At 38.8% G+C, this 24,283-nt stretch overlaps 1 protein-coding gene across 1 annotated transcript in view; it reads left to right on the top strand.

Annotated features, from left to right (window-relative positions):
* The window catches only part of LOC150076284 (major facilitator superfamily domain-containing protein 6-like), a 57,698-nt gene that overhangs the window by 22,354 nt on the left and 11,061 nt on the right, over positions 1 to 24,283 (top strand). The gene's annotated exons all lie outside the window — the stretch shown is intronic.

Here is a 24,283-nt window from a genome sequence, read left to right as displayed (position 1 = left end):
GAAGATTCTGATTTTACTTCAACCTCTTCCTGGTGGAAAAAAATAGGTAACTAAAAATCAAATTAAAAGACAAATATGTATCTAATAAACTATAAAATTTGAATAGACAACAAGAGCATTGTATTATAAGAACTACTTTATGTTTCACTTATTCTTTGCTTTTGCTCGAATATTTGGTAATTTTGATGATATTATCGATTCAAAATTATTGATGTTTTTCTCTTTGGGAGTGGAAGATTCCTATCTCAAAAATCTTGGTTAACATCGAAGGTATTTTCCTCCAACTGGGCAGTGGCCCTTATACTTGCTATGTTATGCTTGTCTACCTTCCACCACCTGTTCTCAAATTCCATCGTAAGAGAGTTCTCTTACGATGGAATTTGAGAACAATATCGACCAAATTCTTGATCAACATCTGAGAATAGACATTTAATTGTTTTAGGGGACTTTAATATGCTACATGCCTACAATGGATGTAAGTCCAATCCAACTAATGTTTGGACATTTAAAGGTAGATTTCAAAAAATTTTAATCTCTTTAAATCTGAATCAGATCTGTGAATTTTCAACTAGAAATGAAAACTACTTGGATTTAGTCTTCAACTTTCCTTTGGTAGTCTTTAAGCCAACTAATCTTTTCAAATCAGATCACATTCCCGTGGCTTTTTCCTTCTAGAAGAGATCAGTTAAAGATACCGATTTAGAACGAAAACAGAAGCTCAATTTCAATAAAGTGAAATGGCCTGATATGAATTATGCATTTAAAAACTGTAATTGGGAATTACTATTAAAAATCAATGATCCTGAAGAAGCACTGGACTGCTTTTACTAAATCATTAACAAAGTTATAAAAACCTTGTTCCATGCTATAGTGCTCCTGATCCAAACTACCCATACTGGTTCTCTAAGGAACTAAAATGCCTACTGGCAAAAAAACGAAAAATGCATAGTAGGTTTAAGATAAATAAGGAAATATGTTTTTATAATAAATATTCTTACTTAAGAAGACAGGTTAAGATGACATTAAAACAGGACCACAACAAATACTTGGGCTTCGTCGAAAGAAGAGTCTTTGAGGCAAAAGATATGAAGCCTATATTCAGCTAGTTCAAAGAAAAAAAATCAAAATTCGGCTGTAAACACGCTAGATATTCCCAATGATTTGTCATCTTTGTCTGAGGAAGACTACCTTGCTAGCAGCTTTGAAGAAATTTACAAAACAGATACAGCAGATGACGGGATGGAAGGTAACAAAAATTTTCCTCTCAACTACATTGATATACTAACAGTATTTGAAATCAACCAAGCAGAATTGTGGAGCACAATCCACAGTATGAAAAAGAACCTCACACGAGGCCCGGACGGTATCCCTACTGTTTTATGAAAAACAATGCTGAACCACACTTGTAAAGCCATTACTTCACTTAATAAAATTGTTCTTTGAGAGTGGATTCTATCCAGCTGAACTGAAAAAGACCTTTGTTACCCCTCTTTACAAAAAAGGAGATCCATCCTCACTCAACAACTAAAGACCAGTTTGTCAATTAAATACACTCTCAAAGATAATTGAATCCATTGTAATGAAGCAGCTATTTAAATTTATGAAACTTAATTTGTCAGATTACTCTCACGGATTTATCAAGGGTCGTTCCACCTGCACAGATATGATTTCGTTTGTCTCGAATATATTACCTACCTCGAATATATTACCTCGAATAGTACCTTCTTAGGGAACCTCAACAACGGTCATAAACCTTATATGTACCACAAATTATCAGTACCAGGCTCACTCAGACCAGTTAACCCTGTCAGTGCCTGGGCCTAGGGCACATCTGGTAGGTATAGGTAGCAGTGAATAATTGTCCTAGATCATGGTAGTAGTGAATAAGTGTCCTAGATCACAGTATGAACCACAAACTATTAGTGCCAAGCTCACTAAGACCAGTTAACCCTGCCAGTGCCTGGGCCCAAGGCTTAACTGGTAGGTATAGGAAGTAGTGAATATTTGTCCCAGATCACAGTAGCACTGCAAGAACAAGAAGGAATGATTGAGGCATAGAAGACAACAAGAAGGGAGGAAAGGGAAGGAAAGAGAGTAAAAGGAAAAGGGGAAGAAGAGAGACAGAATAAAATCAAGGGGCAGGTCACTGAATCACATTCCCAGTGCCCATGCCTCAGACATCTCACCCTGCAAGCAGTTAAGTGCCAATGAGAACAAAGCAGGTTGACTGCAACACTGACATCACAAATTACACCAAGGGCCAAAAACTTTGTACCTCACATCAACAGTACCAGGCACAATAAGGCCAGTTAACCCTAACATTGCCAAAGCCAAAGGCACATCAAGTGAGCAGAGGTAATGGGGTGAAATTCCCAGGTCACAATAGTATGACATGGACAACAAGCAAAGATTGAGACATGAACAACAACAAAGAAGAAGGGAAGGGGAAGAGAAGGAGAAAAGAGGAAGAAGGGAAGAGAAGGAAGAAGGGGAAAGGAGGGAAAGGGAAAGAAGAAGAACAAGAGGAAAAGGGAAAGAAAAGACTAATACCAAGGGGCATAACACTGAACAACATACCCAGTGCCCATGCTTAAGACTGCATAGGAAAAGGTACACACAAGGACATATCCAGGAGGAAAGAAAAGAGAGGGATGAAGGAGGGAAGAAGGGAAGAAAGAAGAAGAAGGAAAATGGAAGAGAGGGGAAAAAGAAAGACAAGAAGAAATGGACACTACCATGCCAGATTGCGTACCAATATGAACTGATCACATCATTCCCACTCTTGGTCAGGATTGAGCCCTGCAAGAGATGGAATAGTACATCCCTCCCACTCTTGGCCAGGACTGAGCCCTGTGAGAGATGGGGTATAGGGATATCGAAAAGTAAATGATAGTCCTTATATTATTATAGTTTAATTTATTTTATTTTATTTATTTTATTTTAATATATTTTACTTTATTTTATTTATTTTAATTATCTTATTTTATTTTACTTTACTTTATTGTAATTGTTTTATTTATTTTATTTTACTTTACTTTATTTTAATTGTTTTATTTATTTTATTTTATTTTATTTTATTTCATATCTAAGGGGAAATAAAACCAAAAAAGTGTGCCCTGGTAATTCTGAGGGGACCTTCCCTGATGCATTACCCGGCCACACAGGATTAACTTGATGGGACATCAGACATCCAAAAACTTAACCACAGGACCGGATCAGTCCGTGTCCTCTTAAGATACAGTAGATCCTGGCTGCCTCCATGTGGCTAGGGATGGGAGTGAGGGGCTGTGACACAAACCTGCCACAGCCCCCTACTGCTAAATGCCAGGTGCCGGCTAACACACAACGCAAACACAACACTAATGCACACCTAATTACATATTTCATCTATCAGATGCATTTTTTTTTTTTTTTTTTTTCTTCTCAAAATTCAAAAACTTAAAAAATTTAAAGAAAATTTTTTTTTTTTTTTTTGTGTTAAATATATACGTGAAATTTTGATGCTCTTTTAAGTTCTTTTCTAAGCCGGCAACTTGGCAAAAAGCCTAACAAACGGCGGATATAGGGGGAACCCTGGAAGCCGCTAATAACTTACAAATACACTTTCTGTCTCGAATATATCCCAGGCGCTTGACGAAGGTAAACAAGCCGACTCCATCTTCCTTGATTTAAGCAAAGCCTTCGACAAGGTAGTCCATCAGAGACTAATCAATAAACTGCATCGCTATGGTCTCAAAGGACAGGCACTAAACTGGATTGCATACTACTTTCAAGTTAGAGAAATGTGAGTGACATTTAAAGGTAAAATCTCATATCCTTTCAAGTCTGAAATTGGTGTCCCACAGGGGTCATCATTAGGCCCGCTATTATTTCTTATCTACATCATCGACCTGCCAAGTACCCTTGGAGACTACCAAATCAAAATCCTACCAAGAGTGGTGGTGTGTATTCTTTGGACTTGAAACGCTGGATAAAAGAAGAGATAAAGCCGACTTGCTCCTTTTTAACCAGCTGTTAAATGGTACCCTGAATTGCCCTCATCTCGTCTCGCAAATAAATTTCAACGCACCGACAAGAGCTTTAAGAAACCACCCACTGCTAAAACCATCCCATGTGAGAACAAATTATGGATATTACAATTACTATAACAGGACTGCAAGATCAATCAACAAAGCAAATGTGGAGATATTCGACATCCCTGGACACTTCAAGAGGCAACTGAAATTGCTAACCTCATCACCTGAGCCTTAAAATTCTTGCAAGTTCTAAGACTGATTGTGTAATGTGTGTGAAGAAATACCGGTGCTCTACCTTACTCCTACCTGTTCACGGATCAGTCCTGTTTTTATTTATTCAGTTTTATTTTTATCTGTAGATTTAAATTTACTGGTTTGTCTTCTCTTTATGTACATTTACTTTTCGCTTTACTTTGGCAATTTATACTCCAAACTTCTGCTTTGAAGCTGTGTAGTAATGCTTTGCAAATGCACCTTCAGGCACGTTTGATTGCTGTTTTGTAGCTGTTAACAATAATAATAATTCTGGCACAAAGATTACGTGGTTTATCCCTGGTCATGCGTGATGTAGGAGTAACATATTGCGTGTAACTTCCTTTCGGCAAGTGTTCAAGGTTGCCGCTCCGTGTCCCTGATTGGTATGTCCCTGAATTTGAAAATATAGAAGCCTATTTAACTAGAAAGTTAACAAATGAGAAGAATATGGAAATATGTAGAAGAGAATAAAGCATTCCACTGTCTTTATTTTTATTTTAGCTGGCTAGCACTTAAAATGGAAAATTTCCGGAACAAAGCCAAACACATGAACAAACGGAATGAACAAAACATTGATCTGACGATATGAACGCAATTGCTCAATTTTTAACCAGAGATCAATGGATTAAAGATAAACGAATACGCTGTGTTATAAAAATATCATTACGTACTTCGATAATCACAGGAGACCGGAGTGATAAGATTTATCTGATGACCTAGAGCTTTTGCAGCCAACTTCCACTTATTCAAAATTGCATCAGATGACATTTCAAATCGAATTTAATTAAAATTCCCGGCATTGTGGAATAGTACACTGCTCGAAAAAATTAACAGAACACGTAGAAAGCGTTGTGTGACGCTTGCAGCTTGTGGTGAAGCGGGACAAAATTTATTATGGTGATGTACCATAGAATAACGATGAAGTGAGAAGACAGCGACATATAGCCACATGATATCAGCACGCTATGCGATTCCTTCCAACAGCTAAACAGGAATGACAGTTGGGTAAGGTCAATTAATGAGGTTAATCTTTGTCTAGCATGCATGTGTCCTTTGAGTGAGGCTCTGCAGGTTGGCGTCTAGTGGATCCTATCAGTGAATAGGCGTGAGGACTTACCCTACAGTCCAACAATAATCAACCTATCAGGGTAGAACTGTAAGAGGTATGGAGGAATAATTCCATAGGAAGGAGTCAGCAAGTCGTGGTAGGCCATTAGAGGGATTAGTTGTCCTGATTGTCATCTGTCTGTTATGGGTTTGTTTGACGGCTGGCTCGTCTAATTTCAAAGATTGATTTCGCAAACTCATTGAAGGCAAGATAGCAACATTCATCCTACAGTAAGAGGTGCTCATTATTCTGCAGGATTTCTTTTATTTTGGTAACTAACCTGAGTCGGGGATATTCGTACTCAGGACAAGTGCACATAATGTGGTCCCAACTTTCTTCGTCTCCACAGTATATAAAGGGTCATTTTCAATCCCCAGCTTTGTCAGTTGGAGCTTTAAAGGCCCATTTCCCGTAAGGAGGAAGGTAACTTGTAGGTCTGGTGAATACCAGGGAGGAGGTTTCCTACTAGTGAATGAATTTATAGGATGAATTTCCTGGAAATTATTCTCTTTCCAGAGTTTTCCCAACTCTCTTGTCAGATTATTGTAAGTTTTCCCTGATTTTCTTCTTCTTTTCATGCCTGGGATCATTTGTGAGGTCAAGGGTAATATCAGCTATTGTCGTGGGATGCTTCTCTTCAAGCGTTGCAAGAGACCTCTGAGGATGACCTCCAAGTGGAGGAGCAGACAGCCTGAAAGGACCAGGATTGCAAGAATGCTAACTGTGTGGCACGCCTTGTAACTGTAAGTAGCACTGTTCTCTGGATGGAGTTTAGTTTGCTGCGATTTCGTGACAGTGTATTCCTGATACACCAGACAACTGTACCATAGCAGACGATGAGGACGAAAATAGATTTGTAAATTAACATCGAGGTCTGACGCTTGAGGTCCCAGTCCACTCGACTAATCTGGGTAACCATGGCAGAGTACTTCTTAATCTTGTCAGCCAGGTACTTTAGATGAAGGTGAAAGGTGAACTTTATCAATAAGTATTTCCAAATACTTGACTTCCAGTGGAGTCTTACGGAAATATTGTCTATTTTAATGACTGGTGGTCTAATTAGTTGCAGTGTTCCTTAAAGCAATATTGATTAGTCTTCTCGCTGGAGATCACCAGCCGATGAGTAGCCACCTACATCTGTAGCTTTGAAAGGGCTCTGTTAGCATGAGCTTCCAGGCCAGCTCTTGTGTGGAGCATTCACTACTAAGACTAGGTCATCAGCGAAAGCGAGAGACACAACATGCTCGAGGCCCGTCACAAGAAGGTCGTCCAGGACAATGGACCAAAAAAGGTCCAAGGACCGGACCCTGCGGCAAACTCGAGCAACCTCGAATGGTGTTCTAGTGGCTAACTGGCACTTGGCAAGTGACAATAACCAGATGGTGACTTACATACGATTTAATATAATTATACAAATTAAATAGAATTTTAGCATTCTGCAGCCTGCTTAGTAAGCTGGACCACCACCATAGTCGGTTAAAGGCCCAGTAAAATCAATTATGATGGCAAGCGAATACCTGTAATCAGTGGCGGTTGACTTCGATATTAAGTTCCGTATGGCATCCTCTGTGCTGAGACCTACGTATCAGAGAGGCTAAATTTTCATCTGCATAGTACTTGAAGAGCTAGTAGAGGATGAGTCTTTCCAACAATCTAAATAACATAGGAAGTAGGGCTATGGGCCTATACGACCTCGATTCTTCAGGTTCCTTGTCAGAATTTTTTAGAATCATTTTGAGAATAAATTCTTTCCAGATGATTGGAAAGGTGCCGTCTGTGAGACACTTCTTGTAAGTAGAAAGCAGGAATTTTGGATAATGGCCAGCAAATTTCTTCACAGCATCCACCTCGGAGGAGGTCTTTATCAGGCGTCTTATTTTCTTGGATGAGTTCAATTTCTGCGAATGGCTGCTCCACACTCTCAGAGGTGTAAATATCATTGTCAGGAAAATTGATTGCTGTTCCTCAGTTATTTTGTCATTGAGGAAAAGGGTGTCCAGCTTATTAGTAACAGAATCCTGCCAGGTGTAAGTAAAGATTCCATCAGGTCTGGAGGTTGAGGAGAGGACTTCACCCCTAGGCCGTTTATTTGTCACTATACGAAAAACTACACCCAATAGGTCATTATTTCCGGATGTAGAAACCAAATTCTGCCATGAAGCCTTTTTATAACGTCCGATAGAGGTGGTGTAGTTGTTTATGAGTATCCAGTATCTTTCCCTGGCCGCCTCTCCTCGAGCAACGGGAGTGAGCGCGAGCTCTCTGAAAATCTTTCCTTGTTCAGCGAATTATTCTCCTTGGTGCCTCAAGGTCCGCATTTCACCACGAGACGGCCTTCTGAAAGTGTTTACTTTTTGGGATTGCCACTTTATAGGCAACTCTTATGGTGTTAGTGAGATTATTATTATTATTATTACAGCCATATAGTGCAAGGAAACCTGAGGCTTATGCTGCACCAGCTAAAATAAATTTCGGAGTTACCCTGAGAGAGAGAGAGAGAGAGAGAGAGAGAGAGAGAGAGAGAAGTAGAAGGAAATCGCCAAGAAAGAGAAGAATGATGATATCCAGCTCAGGACCCTGGGTGTGTCAAGCCCATACTCACCAGATGTGAGCCCCTGAGGATATAGTGTGCACAATCATCAGATGAGACGCCAGTCAGACGAGAGGAGCCTTCATGTAATGTAGCCTTCTTGACAGTAAAAGTTGAAGATGTCCCCAATCCGCTTTCTTAGTATACAGAAGCACGATGTCATTGAGAATGGATGGGGACAACATGATCCACAGAGCGACCAAGGGAGAAGGTGATAGCCCTGTAATCAGGGGTGGTTCAAGCATCACAGACCGTCCATTTGCTCAGTTTACGGGAAATTGTCGGTGTGGCCAGGGTAATATCCTGGTATTCTTCCAGTGGGTACTACTGGGCGTGGGAGGTTCTCTGGCTAATTCACTACTTGCAGGTTGAAAGCTGTTATGAAATTTTCTAACTCTTCACCAAAATATCATGAGTTTGGCTATGCCACAGTGGAGAGCGGCAATTAGCATCAATTGAAATGATCAACTTCCCCCATGGGAGGAAATCAAGAGCTCCTTGAATAATTCTAATAGCTATTGCTGTATCTTCACCTGGCCGAATAAATAAGGAGAGTATATGTAGAGAGCCCAGGGCAGAGGTAACCTGAGCAGATGCACTTATCGTGTACAGAGTTGAGTTATTTTCATTGTGATATCAGTGTTCTTGACCACAATAGCAGCCCATGGTGTATCTGCAATGCATTGAACTATCCTGTAAGAATTCAAGTATCCAATAACCTTACTCTTTCGTGCACATGGTTCTTGTAACAGTATTATGTCAATATTTTCCTCTTGTGATTTAAGCCTAATATGATCAACCACCATCCTGCATTGCGCATTTATTTGAAGGAATCTAAGCTCTTGTGTGCTAGCCAAAGTTTGGTTTCTATGCATAGTTAGTGCAGGATTGGTAAGTGCTCTTGCTCCACTGTAAATGGTACAATTTGTATCTCTGATCGAATGCTGGTGGGTTAAATTATTATTATTATATTAGGGTTACCTGTAATTGATTACATAAACTCGCATTTATATCTGTAAATTGCTGTATTCTCTGGTCGATTTGGCTGTTTTGCTAGAAGAAAAAAAAATCCCAGTTTCTGGGGGAAAACCTTCCTATTTACGCCTGAGACCGACTAACTCAGCTATGGAGTGAAAAAAGCACACGAAAGTCCTCGCCGGAATTCGAACCAGGGACTTTTCCACCCGGTGTGGGAAGGACGGTGATGATACCACTGTGCTACGCGCACAGACTGCTGGTAGGTTAGTTTGGCGATCTTACAATTTGCCTATACAAGTGGCTAATCCTTTTTGGGACATTCTTTGTATTTGTGGGCAGAGGTTGCCTCTCGCTGGACAGGTGTGCGAGGTGGGTCCAAATCGCAAACATCTGTAACATTTAGGCACCGGGACATGTTCCCTAAATCGATGGCTTCCCCAGCCGATGAAAACCCCTTTCTTGTTGGCTGATAACTCAATTACCTAGTTAACTGCTGTTCCCGAATTGCTCTTAGTGCTGTACTGAGGAATGAGCTAAGTATCAATATCTTCCTTTGCCATTTGTGATTCAAGGTTTTTAAAGTATAGCTGCTGGTTAAGTTCAGTACTTTTATCCAAGTCGAAGACAACTACGGTAGGGTCTCTACGTTTGGGCGTCTCGACTATTAATCCTATTGCGGGGATGTCAGGGTTGCTCAGAATTGTGAGAGCCTCCTCCTTCTTGTATTTGTTTCAATTATGCCAACAAAATATTCCCCAACAAAACATTTCCCATACCATGATATCACCTCCTGATGCTTGAGTCGTCTTAACAAGTCAAACAGGGTTCATAGCTTCATGAGGTTCTTCCACACTCTTTGTCTGCCATCAGTGCAAAACAAAGTGTATTGTGACCACACGATTTTCTTCCGTTGTTCCACTGTTTAATCACAACTTTCTCGGCTCCACTGTAAGCTGATTTTTCTGTTTTTCTCAGCAACAAGTGGCTTCAGAATAGACAGGCGGTTGGCAATACTCAATTTCTTTAATTTCCTGAGTTGATACGGGTTGAAATAGGGCAGTTCTGGGATTAGTCGAATTCAGACGTTGTTGCTGCACACTGCATGTCCTATTTTATCGTACAATCCTCCTTAGAGAACGAAGGCCTCGCTCGTGAAGCATTCTCGCTCACGATAAGATCTTTTTCAAAGTCTGATGGATCACGCGTTTTCTCCATTCTGGATTCAGATTACTGTAGTCGAACAGCACGTGCAGTCTTTATATTCAACGATGCAATTCAACGCACACACCGCAGTTTTCTTTGTATCTATTTTGCATTTATTCGCTTTTATTTCCATTTCTTTCTCGTATTTTTTTGGCCAGTGTGTGTATTTAATGCATATTAATGCACATATGGTATAAGATAAGAGGCCTTAATCGGATCAGTGTCTTTAAACTGAAGTACAGCGTACGGAAATGAAATTATTCTTGTATGGATGTACCTGGATGTGCCATATGAGGAAAGACCATTTCCCAGCTGCTATTACAACAACGATGAAGTTCGACGGTAGTAATGTGATTTTATTGGTGTTTTTTCATTCTTTTTGTAACATTCTGAACGATTCTTCCTCATCTGCATTATGGCAATTCTTTGGAGAGGGACTGTATTTTTATCAGCGGACAATGCTCCTTGTCACAAAGAACAGTCAGTACAATAGCGAGAGTAAAGTGTTAAACTTGCCATTTCCAGCCCAGAGCCCAGAAGAAGACGTTCTAGTTCAAGCGGTTGGCTTGTCACAGCCTTATGGGAGTTGTGAGCATGATTCCACTCTTCTCATACCTCTAAAAACTTATCAATTTGTAGAATGAATCCCCCAGAGGATTAACGATGACATGATTGCCCACGAGGATCGTACATGATATAAAATCCCTTTTTTGGAACCAAATGCTTATTTTTTATTTCATGTCCCAGTATCTGGAGGATAATAGCACCACTTTCAGCTGACCATCTCTATGAAGAATGCAATGGATGATGCAGCACCTCCCAGCTGGCTGTTTTGGAAAAACAGCGCTGGGAGGTGCTGCAAGTTGTTCAAATTTATAGAAGTTTCTCGCAATTGGCGCTTAACCTCTGATGGACTGTTGTCTTTCTGCAACCCAAATCTGCATAACAGCCCGATGGTTTTTGGAATCTGATATTCCTTTCATATTAGCATATTCTGCTTTTATTGTGGCAATACTTAAAATTTACGCAGATACAATTCATTGGAGTAATTTAGAGACCAAAATACTGCTGACACATCCTCTAAAGCCCCAGAAGAACGATAAGATCCTTCACTCGGTCGTACCAGACATGAAATTGTATGTCATGTCACGTCTCAAACGGTAACGTAGAGGAAATAAGAATCTATTTTACAATTAAAAATACTCGGTTGTTGAGTAAGTTTGTCCACCAAGTTGCTATCCACTTTTGCATTTAAAGCGATATATCCTGTATCATTCAAAAGTTTTAGAAGAAGAGTATAGTTAATGATATTAATCAGGATTAAGTGTATTAATTTTTTAATCGCAACATTATGTAATTAAATAATTTTTGTCTCCAGTTGCCCAAAGAGGATTATTTAAATATTCGATCGCTTATTATTATGTCCCGATAGAAGATCTCATTGAGAGCATTATAAAAAGTTTAGACAGTATGCTAATATTTCATGTTTAAGTCAATTAAATGGGATGCTGTTTTTTATTATTGGCGATCAAGTCCTACAGTGGATTCTTCTCCCTATTTGATTCTTTTAAACAATATTTCGAAGTTATTTTTCACTGGAATAGAGAATGAAAGTTAAAATGTAACTTTTTTCGATTTAATAAACAAATTAGGTAAAGAAGCGTGCAAAAGTGCTGAGTAATAGTCTTGTTGTTTGCATCCTAACGAAAAACTTCGCAGGCACGTGTCTTATGTATGAGAAAGTCGAATACAGAACACGACGTACTTTCAGGTAAGAGTAAAATTACTGCGCGTGTATTGTACAAGGTTTTGCTAATTAAGTTTTAGGACTGAGTCAATTTAAAGAAAACCGGATGGCATAATGAAAAGAGTTTTTAATATTTTTCGAAGTAATCGCCTTGAGCAAATTCACGCTTGTGAGATCAATTACATGGCTATCGGGAATGGTTTTAGATCCGTTTGAACTGACTGCCACCAATTCCTGTCTCATATTTCTTTTAATGTCCTCTACCGTTAAATCGACCTTTCAATGGGGATTTGAGGTCGGGAATAAGAAGACCCAGGGGAAGTGTAAATGAGAGTGTCTCAGAATAAAGATGACAGAGACAGAGAGAGGGGGTTAAGCTGCACATTCTCACAGATTGCCAAACCTTGATAATCAGAATAAAATGCATTGTCATATAACAGCAAACAAGTCCTTTATCTAAAAACTGAGATCTTTGCAAATTCTTTAACAAAACGATCCAAAAATTCGGGGATAATATTCTTTATTCACATTGTCTGTCTTTATCTTCTTTTTCCCCAAAATCAAATTCATGCTGAAAGGATAAGATTTGACGGCTTAGAGGTCATTAAAAGAAATTGAAAAAGGAATTGGTAGTGATCACTGCAAATGCGTTTAAATTGGTTTACAACAGTTTGTTGTTATTTTTGTTGTTATAGAATTTTACACGCATCAGCAACTTTGGCCATACGCAAAATCCGAGTTTCCCCCAGAAAAAAACTATGCTACCCTCGCCTGAGACAGAGTAACTCAGAAACTTTGTGAAAAAGACCCAGAAACCCAGATCCAGAAAAATTTGGGTAAAATGAACCTTACATGGTTCATATTACCCAAATTCCAGGAGGATTGGCATAAAACGAATCATAAATATCTCGGAACTTGCAACCCGTTAAGTTTTTCACCTATGACCCTGTATTGGGTGTATCAACAGTGGTTCAATAACCAAGTAAAATCCAGCCAATGACTATCCCGTGATCGGAAACAGCTCGTTGGTGCCAGAAGTCACTCGACGCTCTGGAAAGACATGAGTATTAAGAGAAAGACTATAGTCAGTCAAATAATAACCCAGTACAACGGTGGTAACCAAGGAGGCATTTCAGAAGGCACAACTCGTCGTAATTTGTCAAGAATGGGGTATCGGAGCCGACGACCAAATAGGGTTCAATTCCTGTCACCAAAAAACAAAAACGTATGGTTACAGTGGACTCAGGAAGAGCAGAAAAGTGAATTATGGATTTGTGTTGCCTGGTCTGACGAATCTCGGTTCTTGCTCTTTCATGCTGATGCACCAGAATATGGCAGAACTGCATGTGTCCAAGAACCCCCTCCTGTCAGTTGTCAACAATGCAAGCTCATAGAGGTGGTGTAATGGCATGAGTAGAGTTTTCACGGAGCACTTATCAATGGATCAACATTTGGATGCCATATGGATATCTGTAAATTATTATTTTTGGTCGGAAACAATTTCAGAAAATCCACATTGATTATTGGAAACTGTTTCCGACCAGGCTTCAAGTATACAATTTCCATGAAAGAAATTATTTCCTACGTGGCTATAACGTATCCATTTCCAAATGGATTCTTCTGTCAAGATAGACCCTCGTGAGTAGCATAGTTGGTAGAATCGTCGTCCTCCTCACACCAGATGGAAACGACCCCGGTTCGAATCCTGTCAATGATGCGAGGAACTTTTATGTTCTTTTTCACTCGGTGGCTGAGTGAGGCGGTTTTTTTGAAAATATACACACTTTTTCTAAGGAGGAGTTCTTCTTTCGTTGAGCATTCAAACCAATTGAGTGGATTCAATTGTTGTATACATCCTGTTGTTTACTAAGACCCTGGTTTCCGCTTTGTCAGCGATTTTTCTAGTGGGCAGGGATAACCTCGGCTTTGGCCGTCATGCTGTTCGAGAAGCCTATACAACCTCGTGAATTATTTGAAGTTTTCCAAATTGCATTAAACTATTTATTCGAAAAGTTGGTGATTCTAAAGTGCATTTGTTCAACTTGAGATTGCGACAGTTTTAGAAATAGAAGCTTTTCAGTAAAGTCTAGCTAACAATAAAGGAAGTGAATTGCTATGCTCAAATTATAGGAATTAAGGAATCCCAAGACAGTGAGGATACTCCATAGCAGTAGTTTGATTACAGAACAATACAATAGTTCTGGGTTGACTATGGTGCTGTTAGCTAATTTGTCGTTTTTGATTGGCTTTGGAATGCAGCTGGTCAAAAGACAAAGGGCTTGGTCAGTTCCAGGTTAGATATTATTTTTATTGTGGTATAGAGTATATTTAATTGATTGAGGCCTCTTGTCAAAAAACTGACGAGCAATTTATTGCATATTTATGTTAAAATGTCCACAAGTAAGGACAGTAAAATTAGGCAGGCAATGATTGACAACCTAATCTTACTTAATCTAGTAATGGATGATACAGATGTTGAGAAGCAAGGAAACTCAAAACATTTCAAAGCGATTCAGTTTTTGAGTGATTAGCATTAGCCACTGAACCACCTTGGGCCAAATTCGCAATCAACCGTTCAGCCGGCGAAGGGAATTGACTCCAAGGTCCTTTCCTCTCCTCACAACAGCGTGACAACACATTGTCATTGATATTCACTTCATGAAGGAAAGTTTATATTTCATTGAATAGAAATGCCGATTCCTTTCGAAGAAGTACGAGGGTAGCTATCAAGATCTTCTGAGTATTTGAAGGTTGGACTGGGTGGTGTGGGGGCTGAAATTAAAGACCAGAAACTCGTTATTTTGTATTTTGTCTTCAGTTGATCTGTTTGTTGCAGATGTGGTTGGGAAAATGCAAAGTTTATCGTCCTCTAAATGTGAGGTTTTGAACCTCGTTACATATAAGGTATTCGGGTCATTAGGAGTGACGAAAGAAAGAGAAAGTTTATGATGAAATCAGATATGGAAGAAAACGATGTAGTTCAAACAGGAGGCTAGAAAGGCAGACGGTGTAATGTCTGTGTTTAATTCAAGGACCGTTCAAGTAGGGAGAAGTACGTATGTCATCGTCCCTCTGTATAAAACAATGATGCGACTACATTTGGAATACTGTATGTTTGGAGGGAGCACCTAAAAGAAAAGGAGCTTCTCAGAAGGAATGGAATCTTGAATGGTGACCAGATTAATGGGGGGGGGAGGGTTGTTTTTAAAAATGCTGCAAAGTTGGCAGAACGTTAGGTGTGTGTGGGAATACCCACAAAAACTAAGGTTATGAGGCGTCACTATATTGTGTTTAATTGTGTGTGTTCTTCTGTGGGTTTTCTGCAGGAAAAATTCGAGTTTCCAGGAGAAAGAAACTACGCAACACGCGCCAGAGAAGACCGACTAATCCAACCAAGGTGTAAAAATTCCTTGCGTTATTGACGGGATTCGAACTCAGGGCTTTGCAATCCGGTGTGGGAAGACGTCGATTACGACTACTACGCTATCCGCGAAAGCTCGTTTTAAGGTAAGATTTTATTAAGATTTTATAATGGCCTAAAAATAAGTAAAATGAATGAGGAGGGTGAAATATTTTCTCACTAGTAAGGGCACAAATGTAAAATCTTAGGCAGTAATCAAATACGGAGTCCCTTGAAGTTTACCTCTGGGTATCACGTTAAAAGATCGATTATCCGGCATACATGGGGAGGGTAGACCTTTCCAAGTATCTAGATTTTCCCTTTATCCGAACATTCCATCGACAGTAAACCCAATGGATAACAGGCGTAAAATTACAATTTGGGATATGTCCCAACGTTAATCATATTGTACACAACAAAAAGTATGTATAAGACAATCGAAACAAGTAAGATTTCACCTTATTTTATTTAAAAAGCTTGTAATTATCTCTAATACTCTAATATCAATTCAAGCCAAACGTTTAGCTAATGTTGATGTTGTTTTTGATACTATTTTTCTTCAGGAGATAAAAATGCAAATGACCACAGTATCTAATTCTCTCAAAGCCTTTAGGAACTATTAAATCGCAATGGTGAATTTATTTGCGTTTCGCATTTTAGTAAGTTCCCACAGTTTGACGTTTGAAAGTTAAAAAGCGATCATACGTTTTATTGAATACCATTGAATAGCATTCTTCGCGTTCTGTAATACTAAGCGTTTTGTAATGAAAGGAAATAAAAATGTTATCACATTTTTTGAGGTTATGGAACCGTGAAGAGAACTGTTGTAACTGGTATCAGCGGTTCAAAGAGTAATGATTGTTATCAAGCGAGTAGACGCCTTTATCCTTTTTAGAAATCGCCATTTAGTGGGCTATCCCACAAATTTTTGTGTGAAAGCAAACATGGACCAGGTAACTGAGAGAAAAAGAAATAAAATATATACATTCTTGGTGCAAATTTGTTGCAATTTCTGAACTTTATTACTGCTCGCTCTCTCTCTGTCTCATACTTGGAACCGGCATCCCATTACTTTTCGAATCCATCTACAAAATCGAAAGTGGAAACAATCGGAAAAGTGCTTTTTCTTCCTCTGTAATAATCACCAACTTGTAATGTTTCACTTCCCCCATTTTAAAGGAAATGACAAATTAATGATTTTTGTAAGATTAGTAACCAAGAGAAATTTCTGAAACAAGTCGATAAGTTGCTGATAGACAGTTTATCGTCCAGTAAGGCTAGAAAATCACAGGTTACCGGGAAGGTACAGAAGGACGTGTGATGTTATCTCTAGAGCAATGTCCTCATATGTTGCTGTTATCGCGATCCCTGGAACATGTTTAATTAGTAATATGCCTCGGTAATATTGCTTTAGTGATCGGTAAGGAAGAAAAATTACTGCCTTGACCTCAATGCCGTAATGAAAAACAAGATACAGTTATACATTTAAAACAAGATAAAGTTATTATCAGCATTTCAGAAATCAAAGGTTTGTGTCGAAAGATCTAATCTAATATTAAAATATCGCAAGACGTAATGTAATTTGAGAATTTGGTGAACTTTCCTTCCACCCACCACAAAAATGACGCAAAGAAGGAAATTCTCTGTTTAACAGAGCATTGGGTCAAAATAGAAAACATTTCCCTACTTTTGTGCTTCTCAGACTAAGATTTGAAATATTAATAACAGCTGGTAATACCTTTAGCAATACAGTATTGATATTACGAAATCTCTCATACCACTAAACAAAAAACGATGGCCAAACTTTTTAGCAATGACTCTCTGAAAAAGATGTCTCCAAAAGTATAGTACATTATTCTACATCCTGTTCAGCCTGTAAAACAACCTTTTTGAACGACATTCTTCTATAAAATCTTTGTCCAAGACACCCAGACTCCGTTGTAAGGATCTTTGGCCCAGATGTAGAAGCGAAGACAAGTTACAAGTATAACTTGTAACTCGTCTTCGGTTACAAGTCTTATCTACAGTTACAAGTGTTCGACCCGAACCTAAAACAGCTCTTCATCCAAAGTGAAATTCAGGCTATAGATGCCATCAAGAAAATATTAACAAATCATCCAAAACAATGGATAGATGACCATGATAAATCAACACTTATGAAAATTCCCCATCACACCATCCTGGGTATTTTCTACTAAAAAGGTTAGAACCTCCGAAATAAACTTGAAACCCTTGATCAACACCTCAAGTCTAAAAGGGTCGATATAATTTGCGTCTATCTGATGACACTTCAAGTAGGAGTAAACTTCACACTAGGATATCAAGGTGTCATTTCAGAAGCAGCGGAGCAATCATTTTCATAAATAGATACCAGACTCTGAATATAAAGAGGAAAAGGAAATTTTAAAATCTAAACGACCTATCCAGGAAGCTATTTAAATCATTGCGAACAAAAGGGAGACATCATGCAGCAAGAAATGTTTGTGATTCTTTGTTGAGTCGAAGATCTAAAACTTGTAAAAATTCAAAAGATCTGTTTATCCTGTTCTCAAGACGATTCAGCTAATCGGAACCATCTTGAATTTGGTGGGTCCTTTATCATTATGGATTTTGTTTTCCACTTCATAAATGTATGCGGTGCATGTTAAGATTACACCAATGCTTTGACCATACCTTTCTTCATGAGATTGTGTTATTTGGTTACTCGTTTTGATGTAAATAACCCAAATTTTTTTATAACTGTCTTCATATCTTCCTATTTTGTGCCACTTGGGGCAGCAAAGTCAGTTTATTCTATGTGCCCTTGCTCTTGTAGGAGCAAAGGGCTACAGTCTCAAAATAAATCTCATATTGCCTCTAATAAATGATGGATGACAGAAGTTTGACTCTTCGCTAGAGGGGGATACTACGGTATAATGTTGACAAAAGCTCTTTTGGACATGACGGATGTAATGCCATCCCGTACATCAATCATCCGGAGAACCAACGACAAGAAGTAAACCGATACAATCCAATTAAGACTACCCGGTTTCCTTTTCGTGTGAAACTTAGAAAAGCAGATTGCATTTACAGTGTCAAATTTTGTGCTTTTCTAAGTAGGATGTAATTCCAGTTACCGCGTGATTCAATATGACCCAAATACCTGCCAATCCTGAAATTTGAGGCTTTCAAAAACCTTAAGATAATCGACTGTTGTGAAGTTTACCACTATTCAGATTAGCACTATCAGCGTGAAAACTTGCCATATATAAATAAGGAATTAATTATTTACTAAAACCCATTTGTATCTCTTAAACTACTTTTAATATCTAACAGTTAAATATTGTATGTAATGTGTTATACATATGTATATCACGTTACATACAATGTTTAAATGTTAGATAGCGTGGTAGTAGCGTACAGTGTATTGGAAGGAAGAGGACTTTGTGTATTGTGGCTACAGCAGCCAACGTGTCATTATCTACACTTACACACACACCCTCCCTCTCTCTACGTTTATCACTTGTTAGCATTCAAAGTACGAAGTCCTGTCATCATTTTTTGATTAATGCATTTCCCATATCTACAACAGAAATTCTACAGCGCGATCCTTTTTTTGTCCTTTATTGACTCGGTCTAGTGAATTCGTACATTTTAGGTACATTATTCGTACCTATTGTTCTTAAAATATACCTATTGTATATCAGGTATATATAGAATACCTATAGTATATTATTAAAATCTGATACATTATTCTATTGTATCAGATTTAATCGAATTACTCTAAAAGTTCTTCACTTAGGTTTTACTTTAATGTATTTTGAAGTTTTTCTTTAAATATTTCGGCTTGGCTGTCCTTCCTATGAAAATGAGACGAAAAGGTGAGCAATTCCTTTTATTTTTATTCTGTTTAATGATGTAATTCCTACAGAACACCTGTCCTCTGGATATCCAAAATCGCAAAAGAAGTGATCGAAATAAGTAAAGTGATTATGGTCCAGGGCCCAAAACTAAACGCACAGAACCACATAATCTTAAAACCTCCTTCCGAAACTTTAGATACCTTGATGATCACGCCAGTGCCAAGTTACTGATCTCACTAAAAACTAAACCAAAGAGCAAAGTTTAATTGATCAAAAGCAAATTTTATGTATACAAAATGTGCACTGTGAATGAATCCAATTGTTGGCCATTAAAAGAGTACACTGTTTCAATGTAGACTGTACCTCAGTATTATCTATGGAAGAACTTCCTAAAACAGAGACTTTTTAGGATGTCCTCCACAGCTCTGATGAAAACAATAATCAAACTCAGCTTTGATCTACCTCGGCTTCGGCAAATACGAGATGGCCAACTACTCGTCAACAAAACAGCATTTACATTAGAAAACTTCCGTCCAATAGTGGAATCACGAGTCAGCTTTATCCTCGAGGCTGCTCTCTAACACGTGACTTTCGCTCTCACGTCTTTCTTCCGTCAAGCAGAACCCACCAGTCACTGGTCTCTCTGCGTCCTTACTATTGCACTTTGCTCTTGTTTAGTGGTGTTCGTCCTTCCCTTTGTCGCTCTTCATCGGCCTCTGATGGAACAGCTTGTCAGAAACGCATGCCGAAAGCTTAATTTAAATTTCAAGCAATTTCAGGTGAATTTTATCAACTTCTTATTTTAATTTTAACTTTAGTAACATTAATTCGGATAAAATTTTCTCAATTAGTTTGTAAGTTTAAACCGACTGTGCCCTGAGCTTGTATGGATTCGAATCCCTCAATGATGCCCAGAATTTTTATTAACTTTTTCTACAACTTGGTTGAGTTGTCCAATCTCAGGAGGAGTTGCATGTTTTTTCTCCCAGAAACTCAGGATTTATCTCCATCAAACAGAAAACTAACCGAAGAATAGACGCAATTAACAGACACCTAACCTAACCATGCGTATAGATTAATAATCCCAGTTCTCAAAGTTTGTTTTCACACTACATCCTGAAGTTCCAATATCTCATTAGAAAACATTTTAAAGCGGCAGTAAGATTAATCTTTAATGTGGAACTTGTCAGAAGACAGGGACTCATGAAATGTATGTTGATGTACACTTAACTTTTGACAGGCTAAAAGTAAATCGATATACAGTTATTGATATAATAATTAGGAAATCGGTGGGTCATGATAACAATTATGATAAATAAAAATGGCGAAAGATTAAATGATAGATAAAGTACAAATTGTTAGATACGTACATTGAATTATATATAATTGCAAACATAGCAGAGGTTCCATGAATGTGTTATACCATGAATATAATTAGTATAAGATAAAGAGGTAATTGGAATCAAAAAGACTTCCTGATTAAAAATTATTTTCCTTCTGGTATCCAGAAAGTCTGATATTTCAAGAAAAATATCCAGGCTGTTAAAAGACAGAATTATTATCAGATTATGACGATATTCGCCATTTCTCAGATGGTCATTTCAAAAGATCACTGGAGCCTCATCAGTGGAAAGTGAAATATTTGTATATGAATCTTCTTTTCGAGCGTTACTCTTATGGGACGTGCAAATGGCGAGGGGGGCATTGTATGAGCCGCACCAGGGCCCCCGATCTATGGGGACCCCAATCGAGGGAGTCATCAAAATCTCACCATAAATAAACGAGGGACCTTAACCTCCTTTTGCATCCGTGCCCCCAAGTACTTTTGCGTTTGTTCGAGAATTTCACTCGTTATCCTTCGGAACATTATGACATTGAGTTTCTGAGGCGTGTCGCTAGGAAGATTCATATCGTAATGCATGGCTTCGCACTGATGGCTAAATGGCGAAAATTATCATAATCTGATATTTTCATCTGTCATATAATCATAGTCCTCCGCACACCGTGTGCAAAAGACGTGACTTTGAATTTCGTCAATGACGCGAGCTTTTATGGATCTTTTTTCAAAATCCGGCTGAGTTAGTCGGTCTCAGGCGAGGGCAGCGTGGTTTTTCGTCCAGCAAACATCAAATCGATCAGAGAACACGCACGCACGCACGCAATATGGCCCAAGTTTCTGATGCGCATAAAACTCTGCAATAACATCGTATATTAGCATTTCGATAACGCGGCTGCAGTCTAAAGTTCGCTGATGGAAATCAGTAAACTTTAGAGTAATAAAGAAGTTTATTGAAAAAAACTTGGGAAACTTTAGTGTTGCAAATTAGTGTATTGAAAAGTATAGATTGTATCCAAAACATTTTTGTCGTTGTAATCAGTATATGTGGGATTTTTTTTAAACAATAAAAAAATTACGTCTAAATTTGACCATCAGGGAGCCGCACAAGGTGATTATTTTAGAAGAACAACACAGGGTTACATTTTCACCAATCTTTATTGACCATCATATCTCCACATGAATCTCCATGTGGAGATTTGATGGTCTATTTCAAGCAATCGATAAAAGGCATTGTGTTCTCTACAGCTGCCTTCAAAATTTCCTATGAAACGTACACTACCTCTTGAGAGACGGCGTCCTTCAAATCTAAAAAAGAGATTTCCATTCTAAAGAGTAAAAGGGAAATCCCTGTAAGTACGGTGCTTCAGATATCCCCACAACCAAAAGTCTGCTGAGTTACGGAGTTAGTTTGGGCGATCTCGTAGAACAAGGATAAGGAAAATGGCGACTGATAATTCAGTCTTTCGTAAAGGTTTCTCGTAAGAGCCGTTTGACAATACAGTATTTTCAATCTGAAAGCTAGCAAAATTCTGCATAAAAGTGATGCTTCCATGTAAATCAAGTTATTTAATCTCTGGGACAATTTTGGTCTTCAGTAAGCTAAGGTATCGTGTGCCGGTAATTTTGCATATTTCAAAATTTTCTTGATTGCTAATAGTTTAAAAGAAAAAGGGACCAATAATGGCATGTGCCGTTTATCCACACCACGTTGTAATCGGTGAAGCGAATCCTCAACGTGCACATAAGAGTTTCTCCATCCCAAAAATTCGACAGTTTGTGCTTGTCACAGATCCACCAAGATCAAAGTGCACTCCACCCATCCAAAGGATGTTAAATAGCCATGTTGGATCTAGCGCAACCTTGTCAATCATCTACTGGCCGAAATCGCGATGATTTCGAGAGTCTTGTGGATCCAATCGATGCAGATGTCTGATTTTTATAGGAAAACGGATGTTTATATCTTTAGGCAACGTTCTAAAGCGAACTTCACTGCACCTAAAGATAAGAAACTTCAAGCTGTAGAGCTTAAGTTTCTTATCTTTACTACGAATAATAAGGACACTGCCAACAAAGAATGGAATTCTCCAATCCCAGAGTATTCCGTATTTTATAAAGAACTTAAAAGCTAATTTGTTTATTGGAGTGAATAAATCGCCAGCCCCTTGTGGTCAAATTTCCGAATAAATTTTTTATTGTTTCAATATCTTCTACATATGATGATCACAATGCAAGAAATCTTTTTTCGATGCTATCTATAGTTTTTGATTATTAAATATAGGAATTCACTCGAACAGACCCCCTGTTGGCCACGATGCGAAAAAGTCTATAAAGATTCCCTCCCGTCTTGACGGGATTCAGCTCGGTTTGAATCCGACAAGAATCCTATCATTTTCCATACGGTAAAGAAGTTTAGCAATCATAATTAAATGTGCTATCCTCATAGATCAACGTTCATACATATGAATTCAGAGGCTATGGTGCATCTGAAAGGTCTTATATAGTTTACAAGGACCTCGTTCCTGTACTTCAGAGCACTCAACTTGCGTACTTTGAAGATGTGAAGATAAGTGCAGCAGCCAATCATTATTTCCCATTCCCCAGACTACTAGGAAGAAAAAAAAACAATGCTACCATCGCCGGAGACCAACTAACTGAGTTATTCGGTCACGTCATTGACGGGAATCGAATTCGGGTCTTTCCCACCCGGTGTGGGGAGGACTGTAATTATACCAACTGTGCTACCCACCAGAGCACTCGTGGATAGCACAGTTGGTAGCACAATCACCGTCCTCCTAGGCATTGACTCCACTACCTGGCTGAAGACGTCGGTAGGGATCTGCAGCCATGCTGCCTGTAAGATGATGGTTGCATGTCCTTACGCGTCACTTCCCGCTCTAAAACATTCTTTGTGTTCCTCGAACCACCCGTGCACAGTGAGGACCGAATGACAAGGCCCATTATCGTCTTGGAAGATCCCGTTTCTGTCCGGGAAAAAAATGCATCACAGGGTGCATATGGTCTCCTAAGAGCGGCCGGTAAATCTCAGTAGTGAGACGCGCGTCCATACTCAACAGGACTCCTAATCCTTGGCAGTAAAATGTGCTCCATATTAAGCAACCATCACCACCTGCCTGGACAGTAGGCACCACCAAAAAGCTTGTTGCACCAGGTATTTGGACTCATCCGACGAGCCCTCGTTTCCAGCCCTCCAGCGTCCAACTATCGTTGTTGACACCACAGCATTCGCCGTCGACGATGATCAGCGGTGAGGAGAAGGTGTCTCTTGGGTAGTCTGCTGTATGATCCCATACGTCTGGGTGTGCGGATCATCGTCATCTGGTATATTCTTGCATCCCCATGTTGAAATACTCTCCCGAGACGGACTAGACCACGGTGTGGAATCAAATTACAAATAAATGCTGACGGAGCACATTTGAATGAAAATCTGAAGGTAACTTTGAAGAAATACGTGCCTTCAAACAAACAGGGGCTGTTAAAATTCAAAGTCAGATTTCACATTAGAATTTTAAAAGAAATGAAAAATGAATTCTGTAAGAATATCTTTATTCCCAGATACACTTCATTTTTGCTAATATTAATTCTGCCTATATATGGATACGTAAAACCCACGTTGTCCCCTGATTGCAGGGTCGGGCAGACCTGATCTAGAAACTCTTGTCAGTGCTGCCATCTCTTTTCATATGTAGACACTGTACACTTGAAGTGTCATCTTTTTCTTAGGCACACACTTTTACTAAGTGCTTGATTCGTCGAAATAACAACAGCCCGAAATGTGATACATTTA

The sequence above is a fragment of the Mastigoproctus giganteus genome, chromosome 13 (assembly GCF_048544385.1).
Source record: "Mastigoproctus giganteus isolate SK-2022 chromosome 13, ASM4854438v1, whole genome shotgun sequence".
Taxonomy (NCBI): Eukaryota; Metazoa; Arthropoda; class Arachnida; order Uropygi; family Thelyphonidae; genus Mastigoproctus; species Mastigoproctus giganteus.
This window is presented reverse-complemented; position numbering and strand designations above follow the sequence as displayed.